The 16,574-nt window shown below is 39.7% G+C and overlaps 1 pseudogene; it reads left to right on the top strand.

Annotated features, from left to right (window-relative positions):
• The first annotated feature begins 3,285 nt into the window (after positions 1 to 3,285).
• On the top strand, positions 3,286 to 13,991 carry LOC122029151 (annotated as a pseudogene).
• The last annotated feature ends 2,583 nt before the right edge of the window (positions 13,992 to 16,574 follow it).

The following is a 16,574-nucleotide window of genomic DNA, read 5'->3' as shown; positions in this document are numbered from 1 at the left end:
AAACCTGCTCGAGGATGTGTACATGACACAACCTGAGGGTTTTGTAGATCCACAGCATACTAGCAGAGTATGCAAGCTGCATAGGTCCATTTATGGACTAAAGCAAGCTTCTCGGAGCTGGAATCTTCGATTCGATGATGCAATCAAACAGTTTGGTTTCATCAAGAACGAAGATGAGCCGTGTGTCTACAAGAAGGTTGTAGGGGATATAGTTGTCTTCCTCATATTGTATGTGGATGACATACTACTCATTGGGAAGGACATTCCTATGCTTCAGTCTGTCAAGACCTGGCTAGGGAGTTGGTTCTCAATGAAGGACTTAGGTGAGGCATCCCGTATTCTAGGGATACAGATCTATAGAGATAGATCTAAGAGATTTCTTGGCCTAAGTCAGAGTACATACATTGACAAGGTACTCCTTCGGTTTGCCATGCAGAACTCTAAGAAGGGATTTCTGCCGATGTCACATGGTGTGAGTCTTTCGAAGACACAAGGTCCCTCTTCTAGAGAGGAGAGAGACCGCATGGATCAGATCCCTTATGCCTCAGCCATAGGATCGATCATGTACGCCATGCTATGTACTCGACCTGATGTCTCGTACGCTTTGAGCATGACGAGCAGATACCAGTCAGATCCAGGTGAAAGTCACTGGATAGCGGTCAAGAATATTCTTAAGTACTTAAGAAGGATAAAGAATATTTCTTGATATATGGAGGCGATGATGAGCTAGCTGTAAAGGGTTACAGTGATGCTAGCTTCCAGACCGACCAGGATGATTATAGATTGCAGTCGGGGTTCGTATTTTGCATTAATGGTGGTGCTGTGAGATGGAAGAGTTCGAAACAGGACACAGTAGCTGATTCTACGACAGAGGCCGAGTATATTGCTGCATCAGAGGCAGCAAAGGAGGCAGTTTGGATTCGCAAGTTCATCACCGAACTTGGGGTGGTTCCTAGCATTGCTGACCCTATTGAGCTCTATTGTGACAACAATGGAGCTATAGCACAGGCGAAGGAACCTCGCTCACACCAGCGGATCAAACACATACTACGGCGCTTCCATCTCATTCGAGAGATCATCGAGAGAGGAGATGTGAAGAATTGCAGAGTACCTACAGAGGCTAACATCGCAGATCCCTTGACCAAGGCTTTGGCACAGAGGAAGCATGATGGTCACACTAGGTCATTTGGGCTTATAGCCTACACTGATTGGCACTAGTGCTAGTGGGAGATTGTTAGCTAGAGCCCTAGAGCAAATCATTTGATAATTATATTTTGGACTTGTTGTATAATATTCTTTATAAATAAAGGCATTTGGTATTTGGTTATTATACTTACTTGTATTGGTGCCAAATAAACTAAGTATAATAACGTCCTTGAGTAGAGGGTTCTTACTTATATCAATCAATTGGTTGAATCGATAGTGAGATGATATAGGGAACACTACTCTAAATCATTCCTAGTCGAGTATTAACATTCAGGGACAATGTTAATGCAATAAGACTAGCATGTAGGTCAACTTGATGACTTGATCTCACAAGTCCTGGATATAGAGATATCAAGTTGACACATGGGTATACATTAGTGAATGTAAACTGAATGACCCACCATGAGAAAGTATCATGGATCATTATATGAGTGTCATATACTTTTTCATGTGGCTATTAGTATGACTACTAGTCCTTAGACCTGAAGTCACCATGGTTCCCTACATAAGGAGTTATGTACTTTGGTTTCGTCAAATGTCACCCGTAACTGGGTGGACTATAAAGGCGATTACTGGGTATGTAACGAATTATGCAGAGGGATGTGAGTGATGTAGATGGGATTTATCCCTCCTATATGACGGGAGAGACATCGATATTCTTGATAGAGTGAGACCACGAAGTGCATGGCCATGCCCAAATGAGTCAATATAGGATATTGAGCTCATTTGATTTCGTGAGTCTACTTGGAGTTCAAGATTTAGATTGGTCAGAGGATGACACGGTCTATGCCTCACATTGATCAATCTAGATGTCTAGGATAGAAGGACACTTGTCATATTTTGTGAGGAGTCACAATTAGTAGTCACAAGGTGATGTCGGATCTCGACATTCTTGTAACTTGGATAGTAATGATGTGTTGCTAGATACCGCTCATTACTTATGCTCCTAAATGGGTTTAGGGCATTGCCAACGTTACAAGAACCTATAGGGTCACACACTAAGGACAATTAGATGGAGATTAGGTTCATATGATGAACCAAGAGGATTAGATTCATTTGATGAATCAAATTAGATTAAGAGTAATCCTAATTGGGCTAACTTGAGTTGGACTCAAGTTGATTCATGTGTTCAATGAGTCTAATTTAGATTATGACTCATTGAATCAATTTAATTTAATGAATTAGATTCATTATATATTAAATTGGCTTGAATCAAATGGTTAGATTAGATCAACCATGGAAGAGGTTTGGTCAAGTTTGACTTGACTTGAGAGGAAGATTAAAAGTCAAGTTTGACTTGACTTGAGAGGAAGATTAAAAGTCAAGTTTGACTTGACTTTATGCCACCTCATTGGTGAGTTGGCATTGATGTGGACTAATGATGTTACTCGACATCATCATCATGGTTGCCACCTCATGGGAGTTACTAGTGAGTGCCACCTCATGAAGGTTACATTCTCTCTTTGATGACAACTTAATGCATTAATGAGGGGAGTTACACATGAGAAAAGTGGCCGGCCACATTTTGAATGGTGTGTGAATTGATTTTGATTATTCATTCAAGTGTGGAATTTTACATCTTCTTCCTCTCAAGCTCTCCCTCTCCTCCTTCCTTGGCCGAACCACATAGGTGCTAGCACACCTTGGTTTTTGGTCACCTCCACCTAGTGTGTTCATGTGGATACGTGTAGAGAGTTGTCTACATTGACAACTTCGAGATCCGGCGTACCGAGGACGAGCGGGATACGCAAAAGGGCACGCAACAAGGGTAAAGATCTTCATCATGTAGATCTAGAAGTTTTGTAACTCGTACTCGTATGTTTTCAAATTTTTCTTCGCACGAGATCCATTGGCTAGGGTGATTTGGGGTTTCCGCGACGCGAAAAAGCGGTTTTCACGGCCCGAAAAACCTAACAAGCAAGACCGTATTACTAGACCACAACGAAGACATGCCCAGGGATTGATGTCGAAGAAGATGAAGAGGTTATTGTGGAAGACTTTGATGAGCAAAACTACAATCGGGGCAGGATTGGACATCGAGGAGATAGAAACGGAACTAGAAGAAATAATGATTTAGGAGGGATTAAGATGAAAATTCCAACCTTCCAAGGAAGAAATGACCCAGAAGCTTATTTGGAATGGGAAACTAAGATGGAAATGGTGTTTGACTGTCATGAATTCTCAGAGTTTAAAAAGGTGAAATTAGCTGCCATTGAATTCACTGATTATGCTATTGTTTGGTGGGATCAAGTGGTGATGACTCAGAGAAGGAATAGAGAGCAACCTGTGTCCACTTGGGAGGAGATGAAAGTGCTCATGAGAAGGAGGTTTGTACCCAGCCATTATTATAGAAGCTTATATCAGCGGCTTCAAAGGTTATCTCAAGGCTCCAAAAGTGTGGATGAATATTTCAAGGAGATGGAGTTGTCCATGATCCGAGCAAATATCGATGAAGATTGGGAAGCCACCATGGCTAGGTTTTTACATGGTTTAAACCCAGAAATTGCTGATATTGTTGAATTGCAACATTATGTTGAGCTATCAGACATGGTCCATCAAGCACAAAAAGTGGAAGAACAACTCAAGAGGAGAGGATTGGCTAGGAGGGGACAACCAATGACTACTCATGGCACATGGCGGATAGCTCCAAGAAAGGAGGAACAACCTCAAAATAAGTCAAAGTTTGAATCCTTCAAGAAGCCCAAACCTACACCATCAACTACTCAAGGTAATCGCGAGCCCATTTCCTCCAAAACTCGTGATATCAAGTGTTTTAAATGTCAAGGGCATGGTCATATAGCTAGTCAATGTGTGAACAAAAGGGTGATGGTAATAAACGCTCAAGGTGAACATGAATCGGAAGATGAGGATGAAATAGTTGAAGAAGTGCCACAAAAAGAGGACAGTGATGATGAACAACATGCTGTTATTGGAGACTTATTGGTGGCCCGACGAGTTCTAAATCTACAAGCTAAGGAGGAAGAAGGTAATCAAAGGGAGAATTTGTTTCATACCTGTTGCTTTGTCAATAACAAGGTTTGCAGTGTTATTATTGATGGGGGGAGTTGCACCAATGTGGCAAGTACTGATTTGATGGAGAAATTATCACTACCAACTGGGAAACATTCACGACCTTATCGACTGTAGTGGCTAAACGATTGTCGAGAAATCAAGGTAACAAAACAAGTCTTGGTAGCAATCTCCATTGGTAAATATGAAGATGAGTTGTTGTGTGACGTGGTTCCCATGCATGCATGCCATCTATTGTTGGGAAGACCTTGGCAATTCGATCGAAAGGTAACACATGATGGCCTCACAAATAAGTATAGTTTTACTTTGAAAGGACAACCTATTATTCTTGTACCGTTGACTCCAAGACAAGTTATGGAGGACCAGTTGAGACTACAAAAAGCAAATGAAAAGAAGAAAGAAAAAGAAATTGAGAGAAAAAAAATTGAGAAAAAAGAAGAAGAGGGAAAGAAAAATGAGAGGAAAGAGACAAAAGGAGAATAACACTGCAAAAGGAAAATGAGGGAAAGAAGAATATTTTTTATGCAAAAAAAAATGAGATTAAGCGAGCTTTGTTTTCAAATCAGCTATCACTTATCCTTTTGTATAAGGAGGCACTCTTGAGCACTAACGACCTTAACAATTCTTTGCCTAGTGTTATTGTTTCTCTCTTACAGGAATTCAAGGAGGTCTTTCCTGAAGAGGTTCCGCATGGTTTACCTCCCATTAGAGGAATTGAGCACCAAATTGACTTCATACCTGGTGCCTCCATTCCGAATCGACCTACCTATAGAAGCAATCCGGAGGAAACAAAGGAACTTCAGAGGCAAGTTAATGAATTATTAGAAAAGGGGTATGTTCGAGAAAGCATGAGTCCTTGTGTCGTGCCTGTGTTACTAGTTCCCAAGAAGGACGGAACATGGAGGATGTGTGTGGATTGTCGAGCCATCAACAACATCACGGTAAAGTATTGCCATCCAATTCCTAGGATTGATGATATACTTGATGAATTGCATGGTTCTTGTGTGTTCACAAAAATTGATCTTAGGAGTGGATATCATCAGATTAGGATGAAGGAAGGTGATGAATCGAAAACTGGTTTTAAAACTAAGCATGGCTTATATGAATGGTTAGTAATGCCTTTTGGCTTAACTAATGCTCCTAGCACTTTTATGTGTTTGATGAACCATGTTTTGCGTGCTTTCTTAGGGAAATTTGTAGTTGTGTATTTTGATGATATTTTAATTTTTAGCAGAAGCTTAGAAGAGCATGTTACACATTTAAGGTTAGTTTTGAGTGTGCTAAAAGAAGAAAAGCTTTTTGCTAACCTCGATAAATGCACCTTTTGTACGGAGAAAGTTGTGTTTCTTGGTTTTGTTGTTAGTACTAAAGGCGTTGAGATGGATGAGGAAAAGGTGAAAGCAATCCAAGAGTGGCCAACACCGACAACAATTAGCCAAGTGAGGAGTTTCCATGGTTTGGCAAGCTTCTATCGACGGTTTGTTCGTGATTTTAGCAATATTGCAGCTCCTCTTACTAAAGTCATCAAGAAAAATGAGTCATTCAAGTGGGGAGAGGAGCAAGAGAGGGCTTCAACACTTTGAAAGAAAAGCTAAGTTCTACTCCTTTACTAATCCTACCAGATTTTTCTAAAACATTTGAAATCGAATGTGATGCTTCTGGTGTTGGTATAGGTGTTGTGCTTATGCAAGAAATGAGACCCATTGCTTATTTCAGTGAGAAGTTGAGTGGAGCCACTCTCAACTATCCCACATATGACAAGGAAATGTATGCATTGGTGAGAGCATTGGAGACATGGCAACATTACCTATGGCCAAAAGAATTCGTGATTTACACAGATCATCAATCTCTAAAGCATTTGAAGAGCCAACATAAGTTGAACCGACGCCATGCTAAATGGGTAGAATTCATTGAGACATTTCCTTATGTGATCAAATACAAGCAAGGAAAGGAGAACGTAGTTGCTGATGCACTATCTCGAAGGTATGCTTTACTATACACTTTAGATACGAAGTTACTTGGATTTGAATATATCAAGGATTTATATACTAACGATACTGATTTTTCTGAGGTGTTCAAAGCATGCGATAAGGTTGCATTTGGTAAGTTCTATAGGCATGATGGGTTTTTATTTCGTGAAAATAGATTGTGTGTGCCTATGTGTTCGTTACGTGAATTATTCACTAGGGAAGCCCATGGTGGTGGATTGATGGGTCATTTTGGCGTTACTAAGACTTTAGGGGTTTTACAGGATCATTTCTTTTGGCCTCATATGAAACGCGACGTGGAAAGAATTTGTGAGAAGTGTATCACTTGCAAACAAGCTAAATCCAAATTGAAACCCCATGGCTTGTATACTCCTTTGCCTATACCTAGTGAACCTTGGACTGATATTTCAATGGACTTTGTTTTGGGATTACCCCGGACCAAGAGAGGGAGAGATTCAATTTTTGTTGTGGTAGACAGATTCTCTAAAATGGCGCATTTCATTCCATGTCATAAAACCGATGATGCATCGCATATAGCTGAATTGTTCTTTAAAGAGGTTATTAGGTTGCATGGCATGCCTAGGACCATTGTCTCTGATAGAGATGCAAAATTTTTAAGTTATTTTTGGAAGACTTTGTGGGGAAATTAGGAACTAAATTGTTGTTCTCTACTACTTGTCACCCCCAAACTGATGGGCAAACTGAAGTGGTCAATCGAACCTTGTCCTTTTTACTTCGTGCGGTCATTAACAAGAATTTAAGAATATAGGAAGATTGTCTACCTCATGTTGAATTTGCTTACAATAGGAGCATACATTCTGCTACTAAATTTTCTCCATTTGAAATTGTTTATGGTTTCAATCCCTTGTCACCATTAGATTTGATTCCTTTAGCTGTAAGTGAGCATATAAACTTAAATGGTAAGCAGAAGGCCGAATTTGTAAAGAAGATTCATGAATAATCACGACTGAATATTGAGAAAAGAACTCAGCAATACATGCAACAAGCTAACAAGGGGCGCAAGAAAATTGTGTTTGAACCAGGAGAATGGGTTTGGTTACACCTCTGAAAGGAGCGATTTCCGGACAAACGTCGTTCTAAACTTCTACCTCGAGGGGATGACCCATTTCAAGTATTAGAGCGCATCAATGATAATGCTTACAAACTTGAACTACCAGGTGAGTATGGCGTACATTCTACTTTTAATGTTGATGACTTATCCCCGTTTGATGCAGGTGATGATTTGAGGACAAATCCTTTTCAAGAAGGGAAGAATGATGTATGCCCAAGGGCTGAAGATAGGAGAGATCAGTTATCACTTCTGGAAGGCCCAATTATAAGACTATGGGCAAAGCGTTTCAAGGAAGCACTAAATGGGCTAATCAAAAAGCATTGGGAGGACTATGAGCAAGGAGAAACCAAGATAATCGCAACTGCTAGTCGTGGCCTAATTCACGTAATCGGGCACAACCATCCATGACTGGCCGCTCTTAATGGAAGAACACTAATAAGCATGCAAAGCATGGGAATTCGTTCTTGCATGAAGACTTAAGTATTTTAGATTGTTTAATGAAGCATGCAACTTGGGACTCTAATTGTGCATGCATTTATTTTGTTTTGGGTTTCTAGAAAGCTTGCATGAGGCATGCAACATTGGGACTCTAATTGTGCATGTACTTATCTTGTATTTTCCTTGTTCACTCCCATTATATAAGGGAAGGACATCTTAGTATGAAGCAACTTAGTTTTTGGTGAGATTGTGTGCTCTCTTAGTTCTTGAAAGAACTTGCTGAACTTATTGAGTCAACTCTCGTGGCGTTCAACCTATCGAAACTTATCACCCCTAGATGTGGCGCTTCTTTCCTTTGTAGGCTTGGTTCGTGCCAATTCTTGGTTACGGGTCAAGGCTCACACTCTTGTCGTTTAGTTCTTGGGGTTCTATCCACCTTTGTTTCGGGTTCCATCACATTTGTTGGTGGGGTTCGTATCAAATTCTTTCTCTCTGTTGGATCTGAAGCAAAGTTGTAGATCTTGAAGTTTTCTACGTTTTAGTATAAGGAACATCCCGAAACTCCAATGGAGCACAAAGTTATAGCCGAAATATGATCGGTCTGCAATCTGCCCAGAATTCAGCACGGCTCTATTTTGGAGTGGCACAGCCCGTATTCTTCGTCGCATGGCCATGTGAAATCCACACGGCCTCACACGGATTCCTGTCAGATTGAGTCACACGGCCATGTGGGGTCACACGGACGTGGCCTTCTTCGTCTCTACCGAGGTCACACGGTCGTGTGGATTCACACGGCCGTGACCTTCCTCGCCACTGGAATGTTTGGCATGGCCGTGTGTTGCTTGGCTTCTGGTCATGGGGGCATGGTCGTGCAGGTTTGCACGGCCAAGCATGGTTCTCCTTCGATTTTGTCTGCACGGTCGTGCAAGAGTTGCACGACCGTGCACTGTCTCCCTTCTGTTCGGCCACACGACCGTGTGAGGTTGCACGACCCAAGCTCCTGTGTGCGTTTTAACTCCATTTTCACTCCAAATAGTATCCAGTCAACAAGAAAATACACAAAGAGCAAATCTCCGAACAAAAGAATATTTATGATGAGCATGCACTAAAGGAGACGATTATGCAAAGAATATGTATGCATAAAGCAAGTGAATGTGCGCTAAAACATGAATAAATGATCATAATATTTGCCCACATCACACCCCAGACTTAAACCTTTACTTGTCCTCAAGCAAAAGTATTGTGGTTAGATAGTTCATCATAATCTCTAGCAAGTCAATCTAATTCTATCAAATGATTTCATTGGTGAGCAAGATACAAAAGTAGTTTAAGTATGACCTAAGTAGTAGTCCTCCGTGCTCAGTGCGAAAGTGACCTAAATTTATCAAGTCTCAATCCCTAAGTCTAGTCAAGTCGTCATAAAATTGTGTACCTTATGCTTCCGGCGATAAGCAATTTCCTGCCACACGCAAGGTTCGTTCCCCTCAAAAATACTATGCATCATCTACACAAGGTCTCAAAGGAATACTCAGTATCAAGAGAAACATAGCATTCATTTCCCCAGTAACCTAACTCGGTCTCAAAGGGGTGAATAATTGTTAGTTTCCACTCACGACAACAATTTTTTTATCCCTTATTTTTATTTTTATTCTTTGAATGTTTGTAAAGTATCAAACTTGAACAAACCTTCATTTCTTTATTTTTTTTATTTTTTTTTATTTTTTGGGATTGATTTTTCCAAATGAGCTTACATGATCTGAGCTTATCCAATAACCAAAATGTAGTTGAGAGGGTACCATAGAAACACAAGTACTAGTCCAATTCTATGAATCATGACTATTTTAGAGCTATCAACCATCAAAAATAGGCATAGTGTATAGAGATCCTAAAACAAGGCCAATACTTAAACTCTTATAGTAAAAGCATGCTTCATGCTATCATAGATAGAAAAAGATAGATCACTAAACATACTACACATGAACCACATAAAATCTAGAATAAACGTGCTAGTATTTTGCAATAAGGAACAAACAATCATAATATGATGCATCTACTAAGCATAAAGAAATAAGTAAAAACTGAACTAAAATAAATGCATCTAATGCATCCCCCCATACTTAAACTTTTCATTGTCCCAATGAAAACTAAAAACAATGTGGAGGAAATTTAAAGTAAGAGAAGTTACCAAGTGATGAGACATTCATGTTTTTGAAGATACTCCTCTATCCAATGCTCACATTCCTCCACAACTTTGAAATCTACAAAATTAAGATAAACAAGAAAAATAAGTAAAGGGTATGATTTATTATCAATGAAGTAAAAACAAACTAAAAAGAAAACAAGGAAAATGAACTTGGGTTGCCTCCGAAGAAGCGTTTGTTTAAGGTCATTAGCTCGACCACCTCATTAGATTCATCTAAATCTCGCTCTTGGAGGGGTAAGATATTGTAGAACCTTCTTACCAAGGAAGGGTTCTCAGTTTTTCAACAAATAAGCTCTCCATCAAAGGTTCAACATTATCTCTACCTTGTGACTCCTGTGCAGCATATGTCCTACCACCACCATGCTCAAAAAATAATTGATTAGTAACAGTAGAAAAATGAATTGAAATTTGACTCTTACCCATCACTAATGCAAGTAGATCATTGAACATGGTTTGGAATTTAGATAAGGAAGGTTGTATCTCAAGTGGTGGTCTTTCTAAAAGAGGTGATTCTTGAGACTTTGCTTCTATTGCACAAGTCCCTACACTCTCAACATCAACTAGTTCATGTCCTACATCATCCAAGTTGACTAATGGTTGTGTGACTAAGGGGAGTGATTCTTGGGTCATCCCTACACATCCCTCCACAACATGACTATAAATTGGTTCAGATGTAGGAAGGGAAGGCTCTTCTAGATCTTTGATATTAGGAGGTAATGGAATTAAAGTGGTGCACTCCTTTATCAAAGTCTTAGATTCAAGATCCTCAAGCTCATCACAATATTTTCTCATCATGGACTCTCTTGCAAAACTAAGAGATTAGGTGATTTTCTATTATTTATTGAGTCTATACTATCAAGTGTATCATGCATTTTCTTGATATCCTTAAGTGATTTAGCTTGAATAGCTTGAAGCTCCTCTAAACATTTTAACATTCTATCCTCAAATGATTGAGCTTCCATAGCATCTACATAATTGCCTTGTCCCTCTTTGAAGCTAAAAGGAAATTGGGGGTCATTCAAGTCAAAGTCATATGTGTGTGAATTTGATGAGGCCATTTCATCTATTTTTCTATTGAGTTCATTTATTGATGTTTCCAAATTGTATAGCTTGTAGCAACTCTCAATTGAATGACCTATTTCATTGCAAGCTTTACAAAAATTTTGCTCTGACCTATGATTAAAGTTAGAGAAAACACCCCTTCTTTCAACATGCATTCTATATGGACGGTTAACCAATGTTGGACAATTATCATATATATGACCAATTGCACAACAAAATTCACAGAAAAGAGTATTAGAGTTCACAATAGACATTTGGTCAAACTTTTGAAATAGAGCTTCCAATCTAGTGCATAGTTTAAACGTGTCCATCTAAATGATTATAGTGAGAACAGGATAGACATGTAAAAGTAACCAAAAAAATAAAATGATGAATTTAAATTGTAAAAAGAAAAAAAATAAATGCAGAATTTAAAGACAAGAAAGAAAAGGCAGGTTTTTTTTTGTTATGAAAATGGGAAAACAAAAACTATTCACAAGTCTAGATTAAGTAAATTGCTAATCTACTAATGTTAATGCGAATAGTCCCCGGCAAGGGCGCCAAAAACTTGTTACGCAACCGCAAGTGTACGGTTTCATCGTCAGTAATAAAAATATCGAATCCACAGGGACTGTTGATTAAGCACTAGAGATGTCGCAAGGTAAGTTATCTAGACGGTCGAAAGCTGGCTTTGGCGTTTACAAACTAACGAGGGTGATTGAAAAGGAAAGAGAAGGATGAGAGAAAGAGAAAGAACTAACCTTGGGTGGAATGAGCTTCGGAAGATGAATTCTAGGAATTTGGTTTCATTATAATACTAGGAGATACTACATAGATTGCTTAGTTTCCATCCTCTATGTTCTTGTAGGAAGTTAGATTTGCCAGTATCCCTAAGTATCACGTAGAGACGTTCCTTGGGAAATCCTGTAACGGTTAACCACCCTGTCACGAGGGCGCCTCGGTAGATGATGTGCGCAAATATTATGATCTTCTACGCATGTTTTAGCGCACATTCACTTGACTTATGCACATATATTCTTCACATGATCGCATCTTTTATCTTGTATTCATCATGTCTATTGTTTTGTTCAGATATCTGCTCTTTGTTTAGTTTTATGTTGGCAGGAAAGATTTTTGGAGCTTGAACGGAGTGTATTGATGCACCAGAACCAACCAGACAACACGATCGTGCGACCCTGCACGACCATGTGGCCAAACAGAAGAGGAAGAGCACACGGTCGTGCAACATTGCACGGCCGTGCGACCACAACAGCAGCCAGTCAGCACAAGGTCGTGCAACCCTACATGACCGTGCCACTCCAGGCAGAGAAGGAGACTTGCACGGACGTGCACCACTGCACGATCGTGCCCCAGGAGATAGAGCCCAAGGGTTACACGATCGTGCAACCCTGCACGGTCGTGCAACCACGCACTGAACCGGAGAAGGGCAACGCCTTGCCGCCTTTACACGGTCGTGCCGCCACGGCCAAACCCTAAGGCTATATAAGGGTCTTAACCCTTTTTGCCAGGGAGGAGGCGTGCCGTCAGGAAGAAAAAGATCTTGGAGCAATTCTACGCCGCTTTGGACCGCCGTTCAGCGAACTTCCGCCACCACATCGACTCCAGAAGTTGAGAGTTGGATCCGAAGGCCACTCTTCGACACCCGATAAGCATATTCCTTCTTACTTGCTGAGAATTGTATGCTTGTCTATACTATGTTTTCGGATATCTCTCTAGCATTCATGGAGTAGATCCCCTTGTTCTGGGATTAGGGAGTAGTCATGGTACGGATTGATGTAAGACTCGAATTATGTTTGTACTTGCTGGATGAACCTTCATGCTTTGTTTCAATTGTTAATTGTTTACTCTTGATTGTGAAGAACTTGTCAGCCTTGTAGAGGATTACCACTAGATCGTATACCCGAGGGGCCCTAGTGACAGGGGTAACCCATTCACGGACATCTAGGATAGCTCCTTGAGAGGAAGGCAGATTCTCCCCAAGGGAGCGAGAGACCAGGCTTAGCTCTACTCACTATTCTTAATTTACCAGATAGAGTTATGTCCTCAAGATTTGCCGAGGTGCCCTAGTGACAGGGGTAAACCGTGACAGGACTTCTTAAGGCATTACCCTATTCTGGCACTTGAGAATACCCACTTAGCTTCCGGCAATAGTAGGAATAAGGACAGCGAGAGTAAGACAAACCGAGACACATCAATACTACCACGACGAAACCGACCCCCTAGAACTCCTCATCACCAAGTGAATATTTTGACCTTGTGACTCTCGACTCTCTCCCTCGACCTTTCTTTTCCCTTAGCCTAATCAAGACCGTTGGTATTCTAGCTAACCATAAGTGAGAGATTGCTAGTGCTTACAGCCTGTCCCTGTGGGATCGATATTTTTATTACTGACAACGAATCCGTGCACTTGCGGAAGCATAACAAGTTTTGGCGTCATTGCCAAGGACTGCGTCCATAACACTAGCTAAGTCATATTGGATTAGACTAGGCTTTGTTTTCTTTATTTTTGGCATTTTTATCCTTTCTTCTAACATTCCTTAGTTCGTATTATCATTGTTTAAAATTCTATATCTTGTTATTACATAAAACTAACCTGGCAGGAAATTCCGACCCGCAAGTTAGTGTATTGCACACCCCTGGCTGTTTCGAAGGTGGCATAATGTTGGAACGGCTGAAGGACTATGGAGCCCCAGTTAAAGAACTAGGGCCTGTTGTGTTTCCAGAGATTCCAGCAAAGAGTTTTATGCTCAGACCTTCATTTGTCTCAAAGGATCAAGAAAATCAGTTTGGAGGATTAGAATCAAAGAACCCTTGTCTACATCTCTTGGATTTCCACAGCTATTGCAACATGCTGAGAGTTGAAGGAGTCCCGGCTAAGTCGATACAGCTTATAGCTTTCCTATTTAGTCTCAGGAATAATGCAAAGGTTTGGTTTAACACCCTACAGCCAAGAAGTATCCAGACATGGGAAGAATTGGAAGAAAAATTCTAAACAGATACTTTCCCCCAAAAAGGACTGCGCATTTGAGGGATCAGATTCTGCATTTCAAGCAGCGTGATGAGGAGGCATTACATCAAGCTTGGGACAGATACTTATCAATCTTATATCAATGCCCGCATGGAGCTGGTTGATCCTTCACATATTCTACATCGGACTCTCTTTCCGGAACAAGAACCTTCTAGATGTTGCAGCTGGAGGATCACTCATGGAAAAGAGTTTGGATGAGGCACGAGAAATAATCCATACGGTGGTATCAAATCTCAACGAGTGGTCAGGAAAAGACGTGCTGAACTTATCCTTACACCAGATCGAACCCAAGGAAAAAAAGGGAGCACTGATGGATGAGTGCAAGTCGGAACATGCAGAAAATGAGGCTCAAGAAGATCTAGAGGAGTCCCTCAACGTACGATGCAAAGATTATTCAAAAATTTCCAAGCCCCTAACCAACCTGTGGATTAAAGACGCTGAATTCTATTTTGATTATGACTATAATGAAGCATTTAAGAAGATCAAAAATGCTCTCATCTCAGCTCTTATAATTCAAGCCTTGAATTGGGAGCTCCCATTTGAAATTATATGTGACGCTAGTGACTTTGCAGTGGGTGCAGTTCTAGGGCAAAGGAAAGACAAAGTTCTGCACGCAATCTGATGGAATAAATGAAAGAGAACAAGTTGCGCAACAAGCTAGTGATATGGGTCATGCTCAATCTACTCCAGATATTAATGATGATCCATTATGCATCAATGGAGGACCAATTAAAAGGGCTAGGGCTAAAAAGATGAAGGAAGCACTTAATGTGCTAATTGATGATGTGAAGGCCAAAGCTACTATTGAAGAAGGTTTGACCAAGATCAAGTCATTCGGCTTAGTCAACCTAATTCGAGCCTTAGATGAGCTAAATTAGTATTTAAGTCTCATATCTATGTAGTATGGATATGTTGGCTCAATTTGGACTCATTTTTACCTTTATTTGGGTTGTAATAATGCCATATGCTTAAAATGGCTAAGTAGTTTATATGGGCCTTTACTAAATGAGTTTTCTTTTGGCCTTTTAGGGTTTTTTGGTCACCTTATAGCTATAAATAAAGGGGGTGACGACCACACATGTATCTTGGATATATTTTTCAATCTATAACACGGTGAGGCTCTCGCTTGTTGGTTCTTCATTGAACTTGAACTTATCAAGGCATCTCCTTGTGGCATTCGAAGACTTATCAACCTCAATCCCAAGGTTGTGGCGTCTTCCATCTTCTATACCAAGGTTCGTGCTTTTCTAAGCATTGGGTCGAGGTTTCTTTTCATCCATCTTATCGACTTAGACCTTCCTTCTTTCTGTTTTCAATTCGTTGTGGGTTCTTGAGATATCTCTCTCGATGGGTTCACATCATTTGGTATTAGAGCCAAGTTTTTCTAAATCGATTTGGTTATCCTTTTCTCTTTGTGCTTGAAACTTTGTCAATTTGTTCAAAATTATCTGCTTATCATTATCATCTCAATCCTAGTGAGTTTTATTCGTCTTGGTGCTAGCAAATTATTTTCGGTAAAAAAAAAAAAGAGTTGACATTTAAAAAAAAAATCGGCAAAAAAAAATTGTAAAAAAAATGCCGAAATTCAAAAAAAAAATATTTTTTTCGGCAAAAAAAAAGGGCCGAAATTCAAAAAAAAATCGAAAAAAAAAAAATAAAAAAAAGTTGAGTGTAGGGAATTGTTATTTCTATACTAGTACTTTCCAATTCTGCATTTCTTTTAAAGTTTTGCCTATTATATTTACACATTCCAATTCCGCATTTTTCTTTAATAATTTGCCTAGTATATTTGCACCTTCCAATTCCACAATTTCTTTAAAGTTTTAACTAATATACTTGCACTTTCCTATTCCGCATTTCCTTTAAAGTTTTGCCTAATATACTTGCACTTTCCTATTCCGCATTTCCTTTAAAGTTTTTCCTAATATACTTGCACTTTCCTATTCCGCATTTCTTTTAAAGTTTTGCCTAGATTTAATTCTACACCTGCCTAAATTAAGTTTTGGCAAGATCCTTTTCAGTTCTTATTTCAAATATATTTATCTCTTAGTCCCGCATTCGCATAAGTTTTGCCTAGATTCAATTCTAGCAAATTTCCTTTCTGAACTTAATTTAATTTTTCAATTCTGCAATTTGCATTCTTCTATCATTTCCTTTCTTTTATCCTATACCTTTGGGATTTTCAATCAGTCAACGATCGTTTACAAGGAATTGCCACCATTCTAAGTTCCTTAAAGAGCTAACATTAGCGAGTTGAGTGATTGACTGACAACAGATTGCATTAATGGTGACAAGTGGAGAAGAAGCAACACCTAGAGAAACACTTGAACAACGTGCCTTGAGACAACACTTGGAACGCATGGAAATCATATTCAATCAAATCCTCGACAGATTGGAGAGACAAGATGCTGTAATTACTGAATTGCAAAATAGCCAAGCTGGTAGAGTTCCCACACGAATTTCAAGGCAATATAACCGTGAATACAACAACGATGATGATGATGGCATTTCTGAGGACATTGATGATAGAGTTTCTAGTGGCAGATC

This window comes from Zingiber officinale, chromosome 10B, assembly GCF_018446385.1.
Source record: "Zingiber officinale cultivar Zhangliang chromosome 10B, Zo_v1.1, whole genome shotgun sequence".
Taxonomy (NCBI): Eukaryota; Viridiplantae; Streptophyta; class Magnoliopsida; order Zingiberales; family Zingiberaceae; genus Zingiber; species Zingiber officinale.
Note: the sequence above shows the minus strand (reverse complement) of the source record. Positions and strands in the feature narration are given on the sequence as shown.